This window comes from Rhagoletis zephyria, unplaced genomic scaffold (assembly GCF_001687245.7).
Source record: "Rhagoletis zephyria isolate East Lansing unplaced genomic scaffold, Rhagoletis_zephyria_1.1 Rzeph_scaffold_00036, whole genome shotgun sequence".
In the NCBI taxonomy this organism is placed as follows: Eukaryota; Metazoa; Arthropoda; class Insecta; order Diptera; family Tephritidae; genus Rhagoletis; species Rhagoletis zephyria.
In genome coordinates this window covers 252,848-273,893 of record NW_016157120.1, presented here as the reverse complement: position 1 = coordinate 273,893, position 21,046 = coordinate 252,848, and the positions used below count along the sequence as shown (strand labels likewise).

Sequence of the window (21,046 nt, the reverse complement as noted above, 5' to 3'; positions counted from 1 at the left end):
GTTTAGATGCAGATGAATTTAAATCGGTGATGAGCACCGCCTTGCCCGCGGGCAAAGCTCTTTTAAGCTTTCTATACATTTTGTATAGGCGCGTGAAGAGTAAAAGCTCTATCTGCCTATCGCTGATCTAAATATTTGTATACATACATACTTAATAGGAATGCATATTTTTTAAATAAGAACTCGTCGGAGTAAATATCATGACAAGATTTGTCTTTATTTTTCAGTCCAAAAATAAAATGCTCAAAAAAGCTAAATACTTAATTTTAAGAAAAAGCTAGAAGCTAAACAGAATTTTTCGGGCGTTGTTTTGTCTTTAGCACAACGATAAAATCATACCAAATTATTGACTGACGATTTACCAACATGTTGGTGATAATTAAATGTTTCTAATACAAGAGTCACGTACATCTGCCCGTGTTTTTACACGTAAATACGTAAGCACTTCTATGCTAGGTATGAAAACTAATAGCAGCTTTTAATAGTCTATATTTCCACCACTTTATTATGCACAACGGCATTCTGCTTAAACTCATTTCTCTAAAAGCTTTACGCACTTGTCAATGCCGCATTTTCACAAAACATACGCAAACATATGCACATCCATTCAATCTAAAACAGTTTGACAGTCAACTGTTAGCGCCGTTAAGTGTGAACATCAACAGCTTTGTTGCGGTTTGGCTGCGGAAATCAACGCCTGCAGGAAGATTTTTTTTTTAGCGTCACCACACATAAGCGCCCGAAAGTATGCCACAAAGAAATGGATAATGAAATGTGAATGAATGTGTCAGAAGCGAGTCCCTATCACACTAACCATATTTTTTTGTTAACATTCACTGCCTACCAGCACATTCACCGTTCAGCTTCTTCTGCGCCTGTTGCGTATGGAATAAGAAATAATTGACACATGTCAACTGTGTGGTGATACTCAAGGATATTTCGATTATGGCATAGAAACATTTCCTTCATTGTGTCGATTGCAATGCAAGAATAACACAATGGCAGTGTATGTACAGTGACTCAAAAAAGTGACCACGTATTGATTTTTTTAATATGTATTTATAATGTTTTTCGAGTTAATTTTTCTGGCATCTATACCTGCATATAATAAAATTGTAACAGAAAGAAAAAATGGAGAGTTGCCAGCTGTTTGAAAGTTGCAGTTTAAGTAAATTGACAACAAAAAGCAAATATTACAATATGGCTGTAAAAATAAGCTTAAAATAAATGTAAAGCTTACAGCTAAAAATATTTTTTTAAGATTGCCACCTGTTCGAAATTTTTAACTTAATTTAATTGATAAGATAAATTGAAAATTGCAATATGGGTATCAAACTGAAGAGGTTTTAGGAAAGTTTACTGGCGGAAATATTTTTGAGGAGTGTTGCCACCTATATGAAAAATTGGATTTAATAAAATTTATAAAATAAGTGAAATATTACAATTGATTTTGAATAATTTTGTTGAAGTTTCTATAGAGCTTTAAACTATGATTTTTATTTATTTATATTTAGTTAAAGCTTGGACTATATTTTTATAGAAAAATAGCAAAAAAGTGTATGTAATTCGAAAAACTATTTGAATATTTAACAAATATCAACATGTGGTCATATGTTTGAGTCACTGTATGTACTATTAACTATGTGTAGTATGCTTTATTTTTATATATGCTTACTCCTGCGTTTGAGCACCGATATGTATGTATGTGAAGCTTCGCTACTTGCCGCATGCAGACAATTGTCACATTTGTAAATGTTTGTGTTTGATTTCGTATTGATATCTTTGACGTTAACAATGTTGCGGCTTTATGAAGGCCTACTATGTATCTACAATAATGTCCTGAAGATAATAAGTACAATGATATACAGCTCTGTGACTGACAACTTTATTGAAATCACATTAGCGTGATTTGAAATGTAACATTGACAGCGCAAATGGATTTTAAAATCGTAGATAGGAAAAGCATTTGGTATGACAATTTTTGCGTGTGCGCCGTATCGTGATTTGGAGCCTAAATGTATAACTAACGCATTAAAAATCAAATGTCTAGAGTTGAGTTTGTAGAAAACAGCTGATTTGGAACCCAGCTAAACTGAAATGTTTGATTAGAACTTCCCAACTTTGGGGATAATAGCAGGACGCAGTCGACGTAATTACAGATATTGTCAATCATGATATTGCTCACAGCCAGGGTTAGGGATGGCAAAATAATCGATTAATCATACGATTAATCACAAGCCAAAACAAATTAATTGCACTTAATTGCAATTATTGAGAAATAATCGATTAATCGAATTTTTAAAGGCTTTTTTTACAGTGAGTATTCACATAAACACTTTTCCATGGAAAATTTCTAGTTCTCTTGTTAATTAGCTTTAAACAAAACAAAACGAGTATTTTTAGCGGCGATAATTATTTATTATTTAACCAAGTTGCAAGAACAAAAGTTTTTGTTAAGCGTTTTGTTGTTAAGCAGTTGCGTTTCTCGGTGCCTTACAATTAAATCGTAAATTGGACAAAAATTATCGATTAATTTAATCAAATGATTAATCGTTCCCATCCCTAGCCAGGGTACGTTTTGTAGTGTCACTTAAAAAAAGTAAATTAAGAGCTTAGGCTTGAACGGTATTTAAGGAGTGACCATCACCATCTTAATGAATTCACATCTAGAAAAAAGGTTAATTAAAATGAAATAATTACCTTTGCCTGGCCTTCACCTGACGAAATACAATGTGTCAGGAGCTGCTCACGCACGGCGTGTAGACACTGTTCCCAACGAACCGCGAGTTCGAAAGAGCAAATGTATCTGTGCCTATTGACAACATCCCTGCCATGAACGTAGAGGAGGTCGCGAATGCGGTTAAAAAACTACCGATTAAAAAGCTCCTTGTACAGATGGTGACTCAAATGCTGCTCCGAAGAGAGCCATAACCTGCTACCCATCGAGAAATTTGCAAATGCAAAATTCTGGCTGTATTTTTAAAAACAAGACACAACACCAAAGCATTTTTATAAAAAGACCAGGTCTAGGAATCTGCGAGTTTTCCGACGCTATGCCAAACGAAATCTGCTTTTGAAGAAAATTTCAGGTCATAATTCTAGACCGAGATATCTGTTCGAATGGTTCACCAGAACTAGATCACAGGTAAATATGTAAACTGGTACACAGACGCATCAAAGATGGAGGGGAGGGCAGAGCAGGAGTTTGTGTCTTGTCAATGGGTACTTGCTCCACGGCCTTTCAGGCCAAGTTACTAGCAATCTCAATTTGTGCCAGACTGAACCTTGAGATGGGGTCAACGGACGCGTTTCTAGCTATATTTTAAGGCGGTCATAAGGGCTCTTTCCAATAGGACGATCACCTCCAGGCTCGTCAAGGAGTGATTTGACACAATTCAACTCTTGTCAGCAAGAAACATGTTATTACTAGGTTGGGTACCAGGCTGTTTGGAAGGCTCATTGTCTGTACTTGTGGGACTGGAACCGTTTTGCGGACTTAGTTGGTTTTCTTCGAGGCTTAAAATAGAATCGTGGGTAAACTCAGAACGCAGCAAGTACTAGGGAGAGGTAGGGGCCTTAGACAGGCCAGACTTTTTGGTTATCCTTTCGCTAGGAAAGATATATATCTTATAAACAGAGCCGATACAAATTGCTTGTTGGATTGATATTTCTACAGAGAGAGCTTGTCGTATTTGCCTTGAAGACGAGGAGATGTCGGAGTACATTATGTGCATTGGCCAGACTAAGACTGCAGTGATTCAGTTCGTCCACAGTCGATGCCCCTAACGCTAAGAAGTCCTATACCAAGAAACTCTTATCATTTATAAGGCAGACTAATAACCTCTTGGGCCGTCAGGGTTAGGAACTATCATAGGGATACAAAAGATCTAATAGGTGTCGCGGTACCCCTTTCTGTTACACCCAACAATTTTACACTACATGGTAAAAACAAAATATCACGATTCCAGTTTGAATTTAGGACAAATCTTTCAACGACAGACGCTAAAGAGGTGGCCAAGACCCTTGCCGAAAAGGCTATTGATGGTGTCTTGGTGGCGATAAAGAATACTACTGCTTGGTGGTAAAATTGCACGTCAAGATCGCATTTTATGGCGTCACCTGGAAGCAAATTCTGAGTGCACTAAAGGCTTTTCCCTATGTCTACCACAAAAGCATAGCAGGCTTGCTCAAGACATTTAAACAAGGGTCACTCTGTCAGTGACTGAGCAAGTTTCGATAACTGTTATCTAAGACATATAATTTAAAGATTAAAAATAACTGTTATTTGCAGATTATTTGGATAAAAATCAAAAATAATTGTTATTTTGGACTTATAAAATGAAAGTCAGAAATTACGGTTATATAAGGAGTAATTAAAGCACTTAACGCGAGCTCACACACCGTCGTGCTGTCGATGCGTCGAATATGTGAACGTGGTTGAAATGAGCTAAAAAATTATTTTTAATTAGCTCATTAGCTGCTTTTATATCCGTGATTAGTGAGACGAACTGGAGCTCGCTTAAAGCTATTGAAATGGGTGAGCTTGTTGTTGCCTTTGTTTGGCATTCCATTGCATGTTTTCTTTCAGTACCCACCTTAGATAAGAGCTGACTGCGCACTCATCCCATTGATGAATTTGCGATAGTTAGCGACAGCTTTTAATTGCGTGCGTCATTGCCATGGGGTTTAAGGGCCCATGACTTTTGAAATGTATATATATGTATTGTCGCTAATTCTGTTTAACAAATATTATAGCTGGGTTGAATCAGGCTGGCAACGTTCCGCACTGGCTCATAGCTTTCCGTAGTCTTTTGCCATTTTATTCCCTTTCGCTTATATATTTTTCCGCACTTCTTTCACCGTTTTTTCACATATTCATTTAAAATGTAATAACTTTTTTACAAACAACTCAATAAAACAAAGTAACTATTTTCTGAAGTGTTTGGCTCGCCTTTACAACACTGAAAAAAAAGTTATGTAAAAAACCACAGAGCCACACCTGACAACCGTTTGCGCTTAAACGCCTTTTTTATACAGCCTTTTCAATTTTTCACGCTCTTTAAATTTTTTTTACGGCCAAGCTGCTGTCACTTGCATAGCTGCAGTTCTTGCAACAGCCAAGCACTTGATGCAACAAAAGCAATTTAAGCGAACTATAAGCGACTGCCCAGACAAAAAAAAAAGAAAAGAATTTGCGCATAGTTTTGTGGCCAAGGTGGTCAGCCAACAAAACAGTTGACCGCCAACAACAGTGCTTGTGAAACTTTTTTCTGAAATTCACTTTATTTTTTACCCGGCTGCCAGGTTTTTGCTTCGAGTCTTTTTTGCACACTTACCAACGTACAGGCGACAACTGTTGGCGGTGCTCTCCCCATTTTTTTTTTGCATTTAAAAGCGGCAGCATTTTTACAAGTATTGAAATTTTCCAAGCTGACATAGTTGCCAGTTCTCGCGGTATGTTTCTTGTTTTTCAAGTTTACTCTCCACGGGATATAGTGGGGTATTTCACTCGTTTCTCTTTTGTGCAAATTATATCAAATTTGAGATGCTAGGTGTAACGTAATTTCATCTCGGAGGAGGTCATCCTATTCTTTAGCATTGGCTAGCGAGTTCTGCTCTGAATACTTTTAGCTATGGAGAATTTGTGTTCATTCGTAGGCCATGACCATTCCAATGGAGGCACTGTATTTACAAAGCCTATTATTGTGAATAAGTGCTCTATGGCGGAGTTATCAGGTCTATGGCCATACAGATAAATAAAGCCCAATCAGTATGTCTATGGTCGATAATACCTTATACGCCATATTAATGAGGCTAATTCTACAGTAGTTGTCGCATATGACTGGCTCGCCTTTCTTGTGGATTTAGCTGAGCATACTTCAAATCCAGCTGTCAGACATGCATCTATCCGATTATATTCTACAAAATAGTTGATGAATGCACCTTATCAACTGCACTCCGCCATACTTAAATAAGTCCGCTGGCAGTCTGTCAGTTCCAGCAGCTGTTTTGTTTTTCAGCCGAAAATAGGTTCCGTCGTCCTCCACTTGGCTCACGGTTTCATATCCTCTCCTTGTTTCAGTGTTGCTTTTAAACATGGTGGATAAGTTTTTCCAAGTGGAAACGGACTTGGCTTCACTTGACGTTTCCAATTGGCGTCAGTTGGCACAGATGAGAAATGACTGGCGTGCTTGGTTTAACTCGACCAAAATCGCTTAGGTGGTTACAGCGCCCAATAAGAAGAAGAAGAAGGATACGTTTTTACTTTATATTTCAAGCACGTTCTGGATATCGACCACTAGTTCGCTGCGGTTGTTGTTACAGTCTTGAAACTTTCGGCAAGTCACCTAAGTTAGGTTAACTTTGGTTCAGGTGGCTGTTGGTAAACTTTCCAGCACACTTAGGCCTGCAAAGGGGCCTGTTACGTGGGTAGACTGTTCGGTGAATAGGAGGATTTAATAGACGAAGGAGAAAAAACTACCCACTGTCAAAACTCCTGTCCTGTCAGTTGGAGTCGTCTCCTACACGAAGCCAAGGGGCCGCTCTGTTTAACCGCGTATTAGATCTCTGCTGGTCTAGTTAAGAACCTTCACTCACATGCCTCTTCTCCAGCCCAAGTGCATAACCCACACCAAAAACAAAGGTTCTAGCACTCCCTTGCGATACCACAGAGCTCTTGAATAAACCAGTTTGTAGAGTCAGCAAATCTGAGCAGCTGAGAGTAAAGAAAGCATTTCGACGCTGACGTTTCTAAATGCACAAGTCCCCAACAAGCTTTTTAGACATTCAGCGTTTTCAGCCTTTTAGCGTTCTATTCAGCTATAAGTTTTGGAGTTCTTCTATTAGTACTGCTATTTTTTCTGAAAAAGAGTAGTGTACAGATCTTGTATTGGTTTTCAAGGCGTATGTACGTCCAAAGCACTGAACGGGTTCCCTCCGCCTATCACAACGTAAACTATTTGGCTACTGGTTTTACGATTGATATTCTTCTTATACTGACAGTTAGCGCTACGATCGGCCTCAGTCCGTCATTGGACGAGGTGAAGGCTGAATTTTCCGACGGTGGGACTAAACCAGGCATTGAAATCGTCAAGCAGGATTTGTTTACCATTACGGGGACAGTGCGTTACAAGAGCTAATAGAATAGGTCATTGCTCGCCTCGTGGCGAGCGTGGGCGCAAATGAGCGAGATGTTGAAAAATTTCGATTTGATGCGGCTGGTGGCGAGAAACTCGTACCGGAATTTTTCCCGGGCTTTATGGTTGGTCTGGATCTTTCATCCAATATATCCGACGGGAAGCGCTTTTTTATCAGACTGCGTCTATATGTAGAATAGTATTATGCGCGAACAGTCTCACTTTTCGGGCCCACAATCTCATTAAGCCAGTAGCAGTTGAATGGTTAAGACAGCATTTTAGAGCTTCCTTTGAACAGCGAATGAACCTTGAAATTACCTTAGTTTACGCACAACCAGCTTGAACGCTGTACATCCAATTGAATTGCTGACCTTTAAGACAATTCCACTCCAAAGTTCTATTTTAACATTCCAGCAGCTCTTTTACTCACTCTCCCCCTTGCCCTATGCTCTGCATTTTATCATTATTGACAATTGTTTGCTGACAGCTGTTTGCATACTTAAACAACAGTTAGACGGCAGTTAACAACAATTGTTGCCAATGCGCATGCATAATGCATGTAAATCGTTTAAATTCTGCACACTGACACGCACAACAAAGACGGAGCTCAAGTAAGCCAAAGGATATAAAATACTTATACGCCTGCAAATATGTCAATAAAAGTACAAGTATTTGTATGTAAATAAATTGAAAATTTGCAATGTAAAACAATTTGACAAGTACGCTGCAGCTGTTAAAGCTAGCGACTTGGTTATAATTGAGGTGGACGCAGAAATGCTGGCTCGGAAGTTGGGAAAATAAAAGAAGAAATTAAAAAAAAAAATTAAGACTTCGTTAAAAATGCAATAAGACTTGCCAAAAAGTAAAATCTATATGCAAATTTTCTTTTATTTCCATATGCTTTCAAGCTTTCCGGAGAACTTCAAGCTTTTACTGTGCCACTACTTTTCGTTGACTCTGTGGGGCCACTGTAGTGTAGTGTCTAGGTACTCGATTGGCATTCTTTGATGCGTTAAATGTGAACAGTATTTGCATGTAAACCAATCAACTAATACAGAAGTTTGCGTTTACTTACATACATAAATACATATGCATTACCCTGCAGTGAAAAGCCAAACCAGTCAATAATAATACTAGTTCATTAACTAGTATGTGCTAAAGCGATGGCCTACCAGTTCGACAATTTCGAAGAACTTAAGCGTTCAGCGACATCTACCTTTGAATTGCCAAAGCCAAAAATAAAATGCAATTAACTCCTTTTCTTACAAATGTCCGCCGTGGCGTCGCGTGACGACTACCGGTTCTAGTTCAAGGGGAAGCCAAAGTACCTCCTGGCAACATATAAAGAGTCCACGCGTTTCGGGACACACGTCACTGTTGGCAGCTATAACTTTGAAGTAGTGAAGGACTTTGTCTACCTAGGATCCAGCATAAACACCACCAACAACATCAGCCTGGAGATCAAGCGAAGAATAACTCTTGCCAACTGGTGCTACATTGGGCTCGGTAGGCAATTGAAAAGCAGAGCCCTCTCTCGACGAACAAAAATCACGCTCTACAAATCTCTCATCATCCCCGTCCTTTTATATGGCGCAGAAACTTGGACAATGTCAAACAAAGATGAGAAGGCTTTGGGGACGACGGGTACCGGAGAAGATGGAATGACAAACTGTTTGAGCTTTTCAACGACATGGACATCAGTGATCGGACTTGAGTAAAAAATTGTGTGGTAGAATCTGGAAAAAAATGTGGTAGATTTAGAAAAAATGTGGTAGATCTCAGGTTTTGGATCAAACTTTGTATAAAAATGAAAAAAATTCGGCAAGGTTTCACCTAAATTGCAAACATTTTAATTATAATCTAAAAAAAATTATATATTATAATAAAGTGCAAGATTGAAGTTGGTTAAAATTGTGTTGAGTTTTGGAAATTTTTTTCCTTGACAATGTTCATATTAAGATATTTTTCGAACATATTTTGAAAGATTTATGCAACCTTGTGGAGTGCTGCCAGCTTTTCTTTTTATCACATCACGATGTTGCGAACAAATGTGGCACGTTCCAGAAACCGCTACTTGGGATTTTCCGATGTTGACAATTCTCAAGTAAAAGTAAACAACGCTTTAGAAACTTTAGATGAACTGAAATTTGCTAATACTTTCACAAAAATCGCAGTTTTTTAACATTTTCGCTATTAATTCTTTTTTTATAAATCATAAATTTTACTATTTAACACAATAAAACCACGTTTCCTGTCGAAAAATGTAATATTGAGAAAATTTACTATTTTACGGTTTATTTTATCCTCCCATTCTGCCTGTTAGTGTTTAGTGTTGGAAAATTGTCGCCCCTAAAATTAAGAAAATTATGTCGAGCAAAACCAAAACTACTCAAAAACGCGAATGTGTGGTAGATGTGGTAGATGCTCAATGTGGTAGAAGTCCGATCACTGATGGACATAGTTAAGCGCTTAAAAATATAGCGATTGCGCTGGCTAGGACATGTTGTACGCATGGATGACGACGCTCCGGTGAAAAGATCCTTCTACCCCGCACCCATGGGTTGACAACGAAGGCAAGGACGCCCACGGCAAGGGAAGGACTTAGCGCAGAAGGACCGGTCTGCGTTCGGGGTAACCGACTGTCGCACATTCGCACAGGAGAGAAGCAATTGGAGAAGCTTTTTGGTCTCGGCCCAAACCGACAAACGTTTGTAGTGCCAAATAAGAAGAAGAAGAAGTCAATATAATTATTTCAACTTAAATATAAATAACAAATTTTAAAATCTAATTGCATTGCATGAAAAACATATACTGTATGGAAAGAAATACTTGTTTCATAAAAAAAATTAATAAAGATATTTTTTTAATTACCTTTAAAACTTACAATAAAACCCTGAATAAAAAGTTAATAAAAAAATGTTATTGAAAAATAAAAAAAATAAAAAATTGAACAAAAGAATTGAACATGGACCTACGAGTATCACGTCAGTGCTTTGCTCTGAAACGTAAACTGGTAGAATTCTAGTTCACAACTAGCAGCTTTCCCTGCAGAGTAGTCACACGTTTCTGCTGCAACAGGCACCAATAGAAGAGCGCACACATGTTTCGGGCAAGTATGGGAATCAAGTTCACTGCAAGTATTTGTAAATATGCTTCCGCACATACAAGCGACACTTTGATTGCTTCGCTCGTTTGCCGCTATGTATGTATGTTGTTGCTCTTGTGTCACTTGCAAGGGCAAGTGTTGCATTGATTGTACACAAATTGAAGTTAGTGATTGAGATAGTTTTGTTTTAGAATTTTTGCTCTGTGAAAATTGCATTTAATATTTTGCTTGATTGCTTTTGGTGTATGCTAGAGAAGGTGCATTTTCTTATTAGAAAGTTTTTCTATGAGTACATACTCTCACGGCTGCTTTGGGTCCTTGTCGTCAACGACCTGTTGGTGGCTCTGGAAAGAAGTGTCGGTCGGTTGGTTGCATATGCTACTAATGTAGCATTGATAACAAAAGGAAAGTTCCTAAAAACACTATTTGAACTTATGCATAGCTACCTGAGCTTGGCTGAGAACTGGGATTCTAGATGCGGACTGGGTGTAAACCCCAGTAAAACGGAGCTTGTTGTTTGTTACTAGGAGGTATAAGACACCGAATTCCCTCAATGGGCATTTCTCCTCTACGGCTTTCTGACAGGGTGAAGTACCTGGGCTTTACCCTTGACACTAAACATTCCTGAAAGCTTAACGTAGAAGAAATAGTACCTTGTATTGTTGTAGAGGGGTCATTGGCAAGCGCTGGGGTCTCTCGCCGAAGGTGGGGGCTTTATGAAATTATACTATATACACTTGACACTTGCTTCCAGCTCAAATGTTGTGCCTATAGATATAGCTGCGAAGAACTCTCCATCAGCCTTAAATTTAGGCTACCGGGGAAGGGAAGGTCTGGGGCTCCCCTGACCTCGTTTGGTCTGCTTCTGGATAGATGGGCGTTTAGTCAGCTCGGCGAGCGCTGGGCGAGGACTCTGGAATGTAAGCAACACCTGCTGCTCTGGTGCCCTGCTTTGCGGGCCTAAGGTTTAAGCACCTTGGGTTGCACTTTTTTCGCACTCCCGTAATTCTCCCTTAGAACTGTTCTTTGCGAATCTCGAAAGAATAGCGACTATACTAAACAAGAGGCTCGATAGAACATTTTGTGCTGATTGCAACCACCTTAAATTTGTCTAACAGGACTTAAAAACAAAAAAGATATCGAGGAATAAATCTCGAATTAAAAATTTTTGAAAATCGCGATATATCAAAGGGTTCTTGATCAACCAAAAAATGTAATATACAATTTCAAAACTGCTAAATTTTGAGTTGTGCCCCTTTTGATAATCCTGTGCAATATGTATTTTTTTAAGTAAAGTACCACGTGGTCCATAGTTATGCGGTAACATACACACAAAAAATATATATCGCGACGAACTGATAACCTCCTCCTTTTTTGCAGGCGGTCAAAAAAGAATTAAAGTATTTTTACAATACATAATTAATGCAAACTTTGGAAACAGATTTCCAACGAGATATTACGTTTTTTTTAATGATTAATTAGTGTTTAAACAACACCATTTTTATAAACTTTAAATTTCGAAATTAATCTTTAATATCTCGTTTGTTCAAAAGAAAAAGTTGTATCGAGTATAATTTTTAGTTTTCCATGGCTAAATAGTCTGTACTGTTACTTTATGCCTAAAATGGCCGCACTGCTTTATCCAGCTAGACTCAAGGCGCTTTGGCATAGCGCATGCGTTTTGCTCTTATCCCCGTTCCCCTTTAAACGACTTAATTCTTAGCAAAACAGTGCATACGTTTCTGGCTAGCATCCATGCTTTGAGGTCCCCAAGATGATGGGAAAAAATAACCTGAAAATAAAGCCCGAAAAGAAAGCAGCAAAATTCGGTTATTTATCTCAAACCCACCATGTGGAGTTCTAAAACTTAAGAAGTTGCAGTGGTTCAATATCACCGTTGTTATACCGCAGAAGCAGGGTTTGCCAGAAGCCTGATTCTAGTCCTACATAGTGCCGGGCAATCGTAGAGCAGATGCTGCACTGTTTCTTCTGCTTCTAGTGAATTACAGCTACGACAAGAAGTGTTGTGTTGCAGTCCTAGTCTTGCAGCATGGATTCCCATAGCCCAGTGACCTTTGTAAGCAGTAGTTAGTCGAGATAGATCCCTCCTGTTCAGTTTGATAAGAAAGGCAGTGCGTTTTGCGCAGTAGGCTCCTGCAGACCATACAGAATTGTAGGTCTTTCCACCTACTATCAGCCACCTTTTTCCAGTGCTGAGAGGTGCGGCCCTTGATATATCTCAGAGGCACAAGCACCTCCTCTGCCTCTGAGGTATCCAGAGCTGACCCATTCCTGGCCAGCTCGTCAGCAGTTCCGTTACCATGAATTCCGCTGTGCCCTGACTCCCAGATTAGTGCAACGACATGCCGGTCAGCTAAAGCCATAACGTTCTCCTTGCACTATTTTATTATGATGCAGGTGATGCTTACAAAGCCAAGTGCCTTGAATACTGCCTGACTATCCGAGAAAGTAGCAATGCTGGTTCTCGCTAGCTTCGAGGCTAAAATTATTTTGCACGCTTCTTTTATGGCAAAGACCTCTGCCTGGAAAACACTGGCGGAATTTAGTAATCGAATAGACTCTTCGATTTGGAGGTCGGTTGAAAATATTCCCGCCCCTGCGCCATAATCCATTTTTGAGCCGTCCATAAAAATGGATACTTCGAAGCGTTAAAAAAATAGGATCCTTGCACTCCTTTCTTGATGGGAAAATCATGCCGAAGTTTTTTCTTCAAGAGAAGCGAAGAAATGAAGTCAGTTTTTCGCGAATCCGTGGGTCGTTGAAAGAGTACAGGATACGTCGGTGGCCATACGTCCGTTCTTTCCACAGTCTAAGTTCCCTCAACCTCAGGGCACTATGTGAAGCAATTTCTTTAATAAAGAGATCAATCGATGGCAGATGACAGATGATATTCAATGCTTCCGTTGGACATCATCTGATCGCCCCAGTAATCGCAATCTAGGCTGACATTTGTACCCTGCGTAACAATGTGCGTATGTAGTTCATCTCTACGGCCACCAAACCAGCGAACGGTAACGAATAACTGGACTAATCACCACCTTGTATGTCCATAACATGAAATCAGGTCGTAAACCCCACCTTTAACCAAGCATTTTCTTATACCCGATGCTCTGTGTTCATTTTTTTCTGTTTATATTCGGTGTGAATGACTTTCAAATACTTAGCGTAAGGGTAAAGAGAAATAGTATGCCCATTTAAGCAAATTAGGAATCTTTTCCTTGTAGTAAAGTAATTCGGTCTTCCAGGGATTAACGTTGAGCCCGCAGCTATTTGCCCAAGAATCCAATTCCCCTAGTGCTCTTTAAAGCATTGCGCTTAACACATTTATGCACAATCTGGATACCATAATCACTACATCATCCGCATACGCGACAACTTTAACCCCTGCCCTATTGAGTCTCAGAATAATGTTGTTGTACGCAACGCCACAGCAGCGGCGACAGTACCCCGTTTTGGATGACTGCTGACTTCGCTATTGCCTAGCTTAGCATTTGCAACCCTTGTACGAAGCATGGTAGAGATCCAGTTTACCAGGAAATTCTCAATCCCCAGGTTTCTGAGTGACTGCTCTATAGCCTATATGGCTTACGGTGTTGAACACCCCTTCTACGTCCGCCAACGTATAAATACTGTCTATTTTCCAGCGATGTCTCTACCTTGTGTATGATCTCATAGAGCGCATATTCTTTAATAATAGCCAGAAATTTTATTTTTCATTGCCAGAAATTTAATTTTTTCATGCAGCTGCGCACGCATCAATGGAAATAAGTACCTTTTAAAGAAATGATGCCCTTTTGACGAGAGCATATAAATTTTGGGCATAAAATTATTTTCCAACGAATTTTCGTATGTAGCAAAACTGAATGATACTCGAGAATGTAGAAATGACACTAAAAGTGGTCGCAAAATTCCAGGTAAATACGCACGAGCAAATTTACGAGCATGTGGGCACTCAAGGAAAATTGCCAAAAATTACATTGGTTATGTGAAAAGTGTAATAAATAGTTGAAATGAAAAATTGTAAAAATATATATATATATGATGGATAGCGTGACTTGAAATCAAGTGGCTTTTCAGTGCTGCTAGCGACAGACCTTAAACATGCGAAAAAGGAATATGACAGGCATGAAATAGTTAGTGCGGAAATTAAACTTGAAATTTTAGTAGAAAAGCGAAAAAGAGTACTAGTAGTAAAAAAATAGGAAATGAGAAACTGCGCACTACGGTCGTATTAGCTTTCAACGTTGCCTTAAAAAATGAGCTCCTGCATCTGCCAAGCAGCAAATAAAATAATTATAGTTGCGGGGTTATGCTAAACACACAAATGTTTTGCGTGAGCGCAGAGAAGCGTATGAACCACGTAGCTTATATGTACATATGTAAGTATATTCCTTTGGTATGCATGCGAACCTTTTTCCATTGAAACGTGCTGCCTTTTTCACATGTCTGTAGCTTTGGTTTAGAACGTGTGTCGCATAATTTACCAAGCATGCATTACTAAAGGATATACTAGGGGTACAACTAAATATTTTAGAAAAACACCCATTCCGCCGCTCGGCGACATTAACGCCAAAGTGCTAACGAGTAGCTCAAGTGCGGCATTATTAGCTTTTCACAGTCGTAGCCACACCCGTGCCGAGCCTACAGAGCTAATGCAGGCAAATATGCCGCAACTTGGATACCAACATTAGGATGGTCCTTAAATGTAGGAAGAAAATTTTTGCATCACATTTCCTAAGCGTCAACCACAATCGGGACCAAAATTTATATGAGATTTCCTCGACTATAGTAGTATCGATTTTGGGTATTAAATGAAAAAGAAAAAATATTTTTAATTTTTTGGGACCATAGAGGCATATGGCCTTTAAACCCTTTGCGACACGCCTTAACTATCTCCACTCAGGAGCTGCGAAAAGTTATATGCGATATTTGTGACCATGGTATTACCGATTGAGGGCGTGAGACTGAAAAAAAGCTCGTTTATTTGATTGTAAGGGTTACTCTAACCTATATACATAAATAAATATGTAGACAAATATAACTTTCATAAAAAACGTGCATTCCTCATTTATATGTTTGCACTAGCATCCGCTTGACAACACGTTGGCCTAACATTTGTACGTACAAAAAAATGCAAATGCGCAACTATTCCACCACAGCACTGCCAGCGCTTAGCTGTTGTGGCTCTTTAGCATTTTATGCTGGATTGTTAGTGGCCTACTGTTGGTGGCTTTGTTTGCTTGCGCTTAATTCATTTGACTCATCGCCATAATACCAGAAGTGCCGGGAGAAAAACCGCTGAAATTATTTTTAAATGCAGGTGGTAGATGCCATTAAGTCAAGGTGGGGTTAAGCTTTTTTTTTTGTTTTGTTTTTGGTATCCAGCCACATGCATACCTTCAAAAGCTCGTTAGTGCGCAATAATTAGAGAAAAGTCTAATTGCCGGAAATTTTTTATGAAAAAATTAATTGGCTTTTAGTTTTCATAAATGCATTCTGAAGGTCAAGTGCTATAATTTCTTTGGTAAGTTTTTTGTTTTGCTGTTCTGAGCATGAACGGAGTGGATGAACGCTTTAAAAAAATTTAAAACTAGAAAAAGTGATAATTTCAAATATAAACATAAATTTTTGAACATTTTGGAAACTGGCCTAAAATTTTGCTGATTTAAAAATGGGACAAAAATTTGTGCTCATTCAGAGGCTGGACAAAAATTGTTGGCAATCCAAACAGTACACAAACATGCGGTCATAAAAATACGCCATAACATTTTAGTAACTACGAATCTAAAGATGCATAATTGGTTGGTCATTGTTTAAAACTGTGCGCTATTTTTATTTAATTAAAAAAAACTGGACGTAAAATTTTGATAATTCCAAAATTGGACATAAATTTATGGCCATTCAAAAACTGCACATAATTTTTTGGCAGTTAATGCTCTTAAATTTAGCATTCATGCAGATTGCAGTAATTCATTCACGGAAGGGGGTGCGTCTGGGCAGAAGATGTAAGAGTTCTCTCTCAATCGGGAATTATACATTAAGTTTTTGCATCGTCTCGTGGTAACCAAAAAATCGTATAACAGTCGAATGCCACATATTTCTTGGAGCCATTAACGGCCCATCGCCTAATTTCTGCAGCAATGATGTCATTTTACTAGGATGCTATTATTCAAGGAATCTGGTTACTTCCAAATAGTTCGGATCTTGCTGGCGGATTTTCGAAAATCCCAGGCCCTAATATTTTCTCCATAAAAATACAATCGCCGTTCGGAGTCGGCGAAAAACTGTAGCCCCAAACTATTGACTGTCGCACCTTGTAATAATCCGACTGAGGCCGACAAACTGCAGGTGTCGATAGCGCCAGCTGTGTCGCAGTGTTTCCATGCGCAGTATAAGCAACATCATTTTCGGTTGTCTGCAATGAGTGGGGTTAGCTTGGTTTCTAAGCTAAAGTAGCTGTCTGAATACCATCAAGGATACTTGAAAACGTGTCAAAATGGCATGCATTAGCTACTGTAAAAGATTGTGCGCTTGAAAAACAACAAAGCTGCTGCAGCTGACAGCCTGCCAGCTGAGCTATTCAAGTACGGCCGCGAGGAGTTGATAAGGTGCATGCATAAACTCTTATGCAGAATATAGTCAGATGGACGCATGCCCGACGACTGGAATTTAAGTGTGCTCTACCCAATCCACAAGAAATGCGATCCCGCCATTCGCGCCAACTCCTTCAGCCTTCTAAGCAAGCGAAAGACTGAAGCCCACCGTCAATGAACCGATTGGACATCATCGGTGTGGCTTTACCCTTGACACTCCAACATAGATCAGATATTCAGAATACATCAAATCTTGGTAAAGTGTCGCTAGAAAAGGATCGAATGTCACCACCTATTTGTCGACTTCAAAGCCACTTTCGATAGCACTAAAATGAGTTGCCTATACGTCGCGATATCCGCACTTGGCATCCCCGCTAAACTGATATGGTTGTGTAAAATGACGTTGAGCTATACCACCATCTACTTCAGGAATTGGGAAAGCCCTCTCTGAGCCGTTTCCTACCAAACGGGGTTGCAGACACGGGCGACCACCTTTCATGAGATTTATTTAATCTGAAGCGCTCATAAAACATATTTTACAAGAGCGTGCAATTGCTGGCGTAGGCGTTGATATCGACACCATTGGTAACAAGAACCGCGAAGCCTGTTCTACCTTTTACAAGTTGGATAAGGAAGCAAAGCAAATGGGTCTCGCGGTCAACCAGGACAAGACGAAGTATCTCCTGTCATCACACGAACAGTCAGCATATTCGCGCCTTTGCACCCACGTCACTATTGACAGTTATAATTTCGAGAAAGTAGAGAATTTCGTTGACCTGGGGACCAGTTTTAACACCGATAATAATGTCAGCATCGAAATCCAACGCAGAATTACTCTTGCCAACAAGTGCTACTTTGGGCTGAGTAGGCAATGGAGGAGTAAAGTCCTCTCTTGACGTACGAAAACCACACTCTATAAGTCACTTATCATGCCCGTGTTGGTATATGGCGCCGAAGCATGGACAATGGGACAATGACAACATCCGATGGGGCGGCTCTTGGAGTATTCGAGAGAAAGAATTTGCGGTAGATTTACGGGCCTTTAGGCGTTAGCGACGGCGAGTATGGTAGACGATGGAACGATGCGCTGTATGCTCCAGCTCTGAAAGTATTCAACTCGGAACCCGCTGGTGGTAGCAGAGGAAAATGGAGATTCCCACTGCGTTGGAAAGATTAAGTGGAGAAGGACTTGGCATCTCCAATTGGCGTCAGTTGGCACAGAATAGAAACGGCTGGCGTGCTTTGTTGAACTCGGCCAAAATCGCTTAGGCGGTTACAGCGCAAAATAAGATGAAGAACAAAAGATTGCCCATAAAAAGTTTTAAATTAAACAAATATTAGCGTTTAAAAAGACGCAGTTTTTATTTAATTTTCGACCGTGCTTTACTCGCCCGTACATACACATTTTAATCGATATTGCTTGTTAGCTGAAATTAGTTTTTACAACTTTAAGTGAATATACTGCAAGTGAAGTGCAGTAAGTCAAGCGAATAAAAGTTGCTTGCAAGCTTAAAGTTGTTTCCACTTGGCTGTTATATGTATGTATAGCTAAGAAGCTTTTGAGAAGGAGAAAAGTCATTTCCTGGGATTTAATTCAAAATTACATGCACATGCATATGCATTTCTGTATGATTTTATGTCCATATGTATAAAAAACTATGTATATACTTATAGATATGTAATTACATACATATATGTATGTGAAAGCATGTCCTTTAACACACATAAATACAAATGTAAAGTTGCATTAATAGTAGCATTAATATGCTGTTAAAAAAATATTTTTATGTGAGAAAGAGCCCTTCCACATGGTCACTCAGCCATATTGGCTTGCCAACTATTTACGCTGCGGTAATTTTAATTTTATTACCGCAAAGTAATATGAGAACGGAATGGAGAAATATGAAAAAAAGAATGTGAAAAACATGAAAAAAACTAAGAAAGCATAAAATGGGAAAAGTAAGGAATAAAGCATTAGAGGGGGGAAAAGAGTAAAATGTAATAACTGTAAAATGAAGTCATATAAAAAAATTAAAAAAATGAGAAATGTCATAATGCGCACACAAATAAACGGACATGTGAAAGGTATATGGTCAGGCAATGTACGCGGCTATTCCAACAGGCTAGGTTAGCAAGCTCACTGTACGGGTGTGGAAAGGAAAGTTACATATGTGTGTATATTAGGGTGCCTCACCAAAAAAGTTGCGGTTTTCGCAACAGATTTATACAATTATTTATATTGTAAAATTCCCCCAAACTATTTCGGAAACTATTAAGATTTACCTGACTTAAACCGATTTGGAAACACTCCCACAAATCTCATTATTTCGATTCCGTCGATACATTTTTTTTAGAATTTTTATTCATACCTTTTGAGCTTAAGCTCTTTTATCAACTGCGGGAATTTTTTGGGAAAAAATATTTTAAAATAAAATTTTATTTATATTTTATCTATAAATAAAAAACTCGATTTTTGGAATTATTTTTACGTAGAGTAGTGCTCCAGTAAATCTTAGTATTTTACCGAAATATTTTGGTGGAGGCCCTAAAATATAATAAATTTTATAATTGCGGTGGAAGAACCGTACCGATTTTATCTTTATTTTTTTTTTGTATGGAGATAGTTGCACCCTAATGTGGGTATGAAAATACACACGCACATACATATATAATTACACATACTCGAAATCTGCACAACGTCAAGTGTGACCACTTGGTAAAAATTTTTAACTTAACGCTCGGATTAAAAGTGTCAGCAGAGTTCAAAAACATTTTTATGGCATGGATTAAAAGCGCTCGAGGGAGCATGTGTGCGAGAAAGTTGAATATGAAATAAGTTAAAATAAAAAATGTCAAGTCAAGGTATTTTAATATCGCTTAACGCATATACATACATATGTATGCGCAGGCAAAGGAGGATCTCTGTTAGAGGATATACAGTGACTCACATAGGTTTATATATATATTTGTTATATTCATAATGGTTGTGTTCACACTAGCCTGGTTATCAGGTTATCAAGTTAAAATTTATTATTCTGTAGTGTGTTTTATTGTTGTTAACCGAATAAAAAATATAACCACATAACCAGATAACCAGGCAGGCGTAAACTCCCACAATGCTTTTCAGGTTTGATTTTTTTGTAATTTTTTTAATATTGTCCATACTGCAGAGCTGTGTAATGATTGAATCAATTGAGTGTGCATTCTCATTTTTTTCGTTTAAAAAATGTGATTGTTTGATTTAAAAAATTTAACAACCACTCTTGAGATTGGTTACAAATTGCAAACACAAAATATGTAGTGTGTTATGGAATGGTTGATACCCATTCACATAGAGAATGTGAATGCAAAAAAAAAACTCAATCATGTATGATTGGACGTTTATGGGAATGCAATCTGTCATTATCATTCAGTACTAATACTATTTGTTGTATCAGGGTTGAAATTTTTGTACCCAAAATGTGAAACCAGAAGATTGCCATCTCCCTTAAAATAAGTAAACAAATAAATATTTGGTGCTAAAATATTTTTCTAAGTGTTTGGCCGAACTTCTGCTCAAACTTAGGCATGAGTTCTGATTTTATAAGAAGAGTTTTCAAGGCAGAAATATACTCGAAGGTATGCCATTGCGTGCCGAAGGACGACTGCTATTTTGTGTTATGATCTGACCAGGTATTTAACCATGGTCCTATGGAGTGGAAGTACGCACATGTAATCACTCTGCTACGGCGGCCGCCGTAAGTACATGCTATACATATCGTCGTTTAAAGTACAAAACCGCGTATCAAGAAAATGCAAAACCGCGTAATTGCATAAATTATTTTCTAGAGAGTAAAGTCACCCATATTTCAAAATGGTTATCTTTTTTATAAAGCAAACGTATTTCTGGCTAGTATATTTCAGGACGAATGGATAAGAATTGAGCCAAGAGCTTTTGTGAGCAAATCCAATTTTTGGCAGCCAATGTCAATCACACGGTTTTGCAGAATGACGATACGCGGTTTTGTACTTTAAACGACGATATATATGTACACATATTAGATTATTTATTCCCAAAATGCATGAAAACTATAGTATGCTTGCAAACAATTAATAACATTTCGTGATAAACAGTTTTACAAATGTATTTGCACTTCAAATTTGTATTTTAATAAAGTATTAATTAAATAAATTATTATTGTAAATTATTA

General features: G+C 38.4%; 1 protein-coding gene across 1 annotated transcript in view; it reads right to left on the bottom strand.

Annotated features, from left to right (window-relative positions):
* Positions 1–21,046, bottom strand: part of futsch (microtubule-associated protein futsch) — a 221,540-nt gene that overhangs the window by 67,082 nt on the left and 133,412 nt on the right. The window lies entirely within an intron of this gene.